We start from the raw sequence: 6,000 nt of genomic DNA on the forward strand, positions 1-6,000 counted from the left end.
CACACACCCATGCCCGAGGGAGGACTCGAACCTCAACTGTGACCTGCCGCACAGCCCATGGCTGCAGCGGCCAGACAGCTCGGCTAAATCATCGCGGCGGCTCGGAGGAACCCTGACAGCAACGAAACCAAGTAGAACTTGTTAGCCACAGGACGTCGTGTTACGACTCAAACTGTGCAAAATAGGCTGCATGATGCGCAACTTCACTCCCGACGTCAATGGCGAGGGCCATCTTTGTCACCAAGCCACAATGCAGCGCGGTACAGATGGACCCAACAACATTCCCAATGGACCGCTCAGGATTGCCATCATGTTCTGATTCAACCAAACAATCGACAGAGACGTGTTTGGAGGCTACCCAGTCAGCCTGAACGCCTTAGACACTCTTTCCAGCGAGTGCAGCAAGGTGGAAGTTCCCTGTTGTTTTGGGTGGCATTATGTGGGGCCGACGTACGCCGCTGGTGGTCATGGAAGGCGCCGTAACGGCTGTACGATATGTGAATGTCATCCTCCGACCGATAGTGCAGTCATATCGGCAGCATATTGGCGAGGCATTCGTCTTCATGGACGACAATTTGCGACCCCATCGTGCACTTCTTGTGAATGACTTCCTTCAGAGTAACGACATCGCTCGACTAGAGTGGGCAGCATGTTCTCCAGACATGAACCCTATCGAATATGCCTGGGATAGATTGACTTGGCTGTTTATGGACGACGTGACTCACAAACCACTCTGAGCGATTTACGCCGAATCGTCGATGAGGAGTGGGACAGTCTGGACCAACAGTGCCTTGATGAAATTGTGGATAGCACGCCACGACGAATACAGGCATGCATCAATGCATGAGGACGTGCTATTGGGCATTAGAGGTACAGACGTGAACAGCAATCTGACCACCGTCACTGATGGTCTCGTTGTATGGTGGTACAACATGCAATGAGTGGTTTTCATGAGCAATAAAATGGGTGGAAATGATGTTTATGTTTCTCTGTATACCAATTTTCTGTACAGGTAGCGATGTTCTTGGAACCAAGGTGATGCAAAACTTTTTTTTTATGTGTGTGCATAATAGAGGTGGAGTGATATATTTATAATGAAAAGCGGTATGGCTATCACCAAATGGGAAAGAGGATAGCAGACATAAATGAATTTCATGTTTGACACAGATCAGACTCCCAACCTGAAGGTCGATATCGGTTTCTCAGTAAATAATATGCCCTCCTTGGGCACTAATGCACATTTTGTACCTGTTAGTCATGCTGGCTACCAAACTTTTGAGAAGTCCTTGGAGGATATTGTCCCACTCTTCTGTCACGGTCATTTTAAATTGTTACACGGTTCGGGGAGCTAGTGTTCGTTGAGAATATCTACCAACAGCATCACAGACATGCTGCGTGGAATTTAGGTCCGGGAAATACAGAGCCCATTCCGTAAGTTCGATATCCTCTTTCCAGCATGTCCGAAACCTCAGCGGTCCTATGTGGGCGGATACTGTCGTCCATAAAAAGAATTTTGGGATGTGCAGCGCCGCTAACCAAGCATGCACGATCCAGAATAACCTACCGGGTTTATCGTTGTGCTGTAACCATGCCTCGCACAAAGATATGCAACGGTGTTGGGCCGCCTATACTGTACCGACGACGTCCATGAACATTTTGTGAGGTGCAACGTGTTCCTCTTTCTCTCTCGCCACGTTAAGTGGTGGTCATTGTCACTTGCCACAGTGAAACGGGACTCATCTGAGAACATCACTCGGTACCACTACTACCGACTTCCAACCAACATTCTACTTTCACCAACGAGTTCTTTATCGACGATGGTGTAGTTGGAGTGGGCGCCCTTAACAGGATCCCCTGCGTAGAAAGCAGCCTAATTTAATCGAGGAACAGTGACTCTAGCATAGACGACTGTACCGGTACCTGTATCTGTAGCGGTTGCAAGGTTCGCAGCGACCTGCCTACGAGTGAGACGTCTGTTCCTTTTCTCCACTTGCGCTACGTATCGAAACTCTAGCGGTGTGTTGGTCCGGCCGCGACCACCGGCATACTTTCGCATAGCATTTCCTCATCCAGTGGCCTTTCTTAATCGTGATATGAGACTTTGCGACACAGCATTACTGTAGCCACAGTCCAACTGCTCGACCACGATCGAAAGCACTCAAATGTTGTTTTGCTGACATATTATCGTACCACATGGAATGTCACAAAAAAATTTTCTACAGCAAGCTTCGTCAAACACCTTACTCCTTGAACTGTAGAATGCATGCAGTGCGTTCGTGCATAGGTTTCGCTGCAGTGAACACGTCTTGCTCTCAACATTTTCTTTCATTCCATTGGTAGAGTGTTCACTAGCAATTGTCCATTGTTCCGTAGCAATTGGCAGTAAAGTAAAACTGGCCATTATGGTGGGGTAACGCATCTAAACCGTTCTGATTGCTTCTGGGGAGCTAGGAAGGATTCGCGAAGCTGTCGAAGACACTCTGTGGCGACTGGGAGGACGATTTGGATGCAGTTACAGTGAAATTCTATCAAATATTTTAATTTTTACGTGATGTGGAACTTAGTGTCAGAAACTTTGTTTTTGTAACAAGGGGTGTTTAGCTAGTCTATGGAGCTGCCTCTCAGTTGACGCATTTGTACAAACGTTACTGCACTCGAGGATCACTGATGATTTTACAACTGTCATAGTCTGCAGCTGAATGATATTTTAAATGATTTATTGATGCGTTGAGCTGAAATTTCGTATATTTGATATTTGAAAATCGCCTAAAACCGAAATTTACAATCGTACAACAAATGAAAAAGTGCAGCTTAGGGCATCACAAAACCATTTAAAACATTATTGAGTCCTTTGCATATTAAAATCAAACGCTATACGACCACTATTCTTATTAGCTTCGATGTTTTCTCTGATTCAATGAATCAGTTCACGTATTTAGTTACAGCCTACATCAATTATTCATTGCAGTCCAACTGTTTCATTTATAATTACTATTAATAATAATTTAAATTGGGTCACTTAATAATTAGCACTACATGCCAAGGCTTGGATTATTCGACTCCAGTATCATGGATGAAATCTTTTTTTTTTTTTTTTTTGAACCATTAATCTTCTGACTCGTTTGATGCGATCTGCCACGAATTCCTGTCCTGCGCTAACCTCTTCATCTCAGATTAGCACTTGCTACCTACGTCGTCCATTATTTGCTGGACATATTCTAATAGCTGTCTTCCTCTACCATTTTTGTGCTCTACAGCTCCCTCTGGTACCATGGAAGCCATTCCCTGATGTCTTAACGGATGTCCTATGATCGTGTCCCTTCTCCTTGGCAATGTTTTCCATTTATCCCTTTCCTCTCCTATTCCGCGCAGAGCCTCCTCATTTCTTACCTTATCAGTCCACCTAATTTCCAACAGTCGTCTGTAACACCATACCGCAAATGCTTCGACACTCTTCAGTTCCGCTTTTCCCACAGTACATGTTTCACTACCATAAAATGCTGTGCTCAAAACTTACATTCTCAGAAATTTCTTCCTGAGATTGAGGCTTATGATTGACACTAGTCCTCTTCGCCAGGAACGCCCTTTTTGCCAGTGCTAGTCTGCTTTTTGTTCCTTCCGTCATTGGTTATTTTGCTGCCTAGGTAGTAGAATTCCCTAACTTCATCTACTTTGTGACCATCAACCCTGATGTTAAGTTTATCGCTGTTCTCATTTCTGCTACTTCTCATTACCTTCGTCTTTCTTCGATTTACTGCAATATTACAGTGAAATCCACTGCTGGGCGTTGAAGTACTCGCGTACTGCTCCATACTACAACAAATGAAGTACAGTTACTAAAAGAGCGATAAGTTAGCCAAGTACAATACAAAATATGTCACAAAATACATATCGGTCGATGGGTAGGGATTTATAACACGTTATTTCTGAATTGTAATATGCTGACTGAACCTTCTCTTCAACTCCTTCTCATTTTTGACACTAGCAGAAAAAGAGCACAGTTTTTTCATGGGCAATACTAGGTATCAGAATCATGAGGTAATAATGCATACATGTAAAGGACCTGCAAACAACCGGAACGTTGTGAGATTACTTGATGGTAAGTCAAAGATTTCAAAACCAGATTTAAACTGAAAAGTATTTCTAGAGGTTAAATTCTGTTGTTTGTGAACTGTTGGCAAAAACTTAACGAACTCTAGGATATTACATGGGATCAAGTTTTACTAAAAGAATCACTGGTTGCGGTGGGTTTCAAAGGGAGCATTAGGCAATGACTGAGTGAAACAATGATAAGGAATACGACATAAGTGGAATATGTATTTTTGAGAGGTGTAAAACTAACGCCATCAGAAAAACCAAAAACAAAAGACCCAAAATAAATCCTTGGCTATGGCAAGAGATATTGACTATAAGAGGGAAAGGAGAAAATACAAAAACGCAACGCACGAAGCAGAGAAAAGGGAGTACAGACGTCTAAAAACGAAACAAACCGGAAGTGCAAAATGACAAAGCAGAAATAATCAGAGGAGAAATTCCAGACTATAGTAGTGTGGATGATAAGTGCTGTCTGTAAGAAATTAAAGAAACTTTTGAGGAAAGGTGAAGCACTTTTACGAATACTATGATCCCAACCGGGGGAAGCCAGAAACTTTGCTTCTGGCTAGAGAAAATAACATTCATTTCCTAATGTTCCCATCTCAAACTATCGCTTATTCCAGCCTCTGGATGTTGGCGTTTTTGGGCCCACGAAGCTAAGTTTCTTCGAAGAGCGCCACAAACCAATGAGGAGAAACAAGTACATTAACAGATAGACTTCCGCAAGGTGCCGACTCCATCGTAGCAAACAGCTGTGACTCTTGGGAACATACACAGTGGATTTCGAGTCAGTGGTGTCTGGCTTATTGGAACCTTCTGCTGTTCGTCTCGATTGATGGAAGATAACCGCCCTACATCTGCACCTACTGGTCTTTTTTAGGATCAATCCAGACAACAGGTTCCCCTGCCTAAAGAGTATCTCCTGCAGTTTAAAAAATACTGAAACACTCACTCACAAGACAAATTTTAACACTTCAAATATCACACATACTAGATGTCCCAGATAAAAATAAACCATTGGAAAGAGTAACTTGGGGCATTTCACAGACTTAATAATCCCCCACCAAAACATGCAATTAATAAAAAGTAAAATACAGCTATTAAAAGTTGAGCTCCAATCTTAGAACTTCACAGTAGTTTGTATTACAGAGCACTGGTGTAAAGACACAGAAATCCAACATGTAGTATTATCATTATATGAAATGGCAAACTCTTACTGCAGAACTACTTAAAAGGGTGGAGGATCATGCATATATATCAGAAAAGGAACATAGTTCATATCAAGACATGACATCAGTAAAGTAAGTCAAGACAAACACTTTGAAATATCACCCAGGAATCAATCATTTTGTGTGTGTATAGATCTGCCAGTGGTAGTGTGGACACTTTTTTCAATAAATTAACAGCAATTCTAGATAAAGTCTCCAGTACAAAGGTCAACATAATTCTGTGTGGGGACATTAACATCAACACTAATATCATAAATGAATCCAGCAACATCTTCATAAACATCCCTCAAAGTTTTGGCATGTACCTATTGGACAATAGAGCAACAAGGGTTACTACAATGATTGCATCAGTAATTGACCATGTGGCCACAAATATGGACAGGGAAAAATGTGATGTAGCTGCAAAAGATCTCTGACTATCAGACCATCTGTGTCAAATAACAACAGTAAAATCAAGCATTGAATCATTCCCTACACTACAAACATAGAAACGACATCTATCACAAATCAGAATAAAATACTTTTCAAAAGAACTAGAAAAACAAAGCTGTATATATAAGGAAACCAATGTGAATATGAAATTGTCTAAATTCTCCACATTGTTTAAATTGAACTCTGAAATGGCGTTTACAGAAGTATGCACGTCTGTATCAACATCTCACAAAAACAGATGGAT

The sequence above is a fragment of the Schistocerca gregaria genome, chromosome 3 (genome assembly GCF_023897955.1).
Source record: "Schistocerca gregaria isolate iqSchGreg1 chromosome 3, iqSchGreg1.2, whole genome shotgun sequence".
In the NCBI taxonomy this organism is placed as follows: domain Eukaryota; kingdom Metazoa; phylum Arthropoda; class Insecta; order Orthoptera; family Acrididae; genus Schistocerca; species Schistocerca gregaria.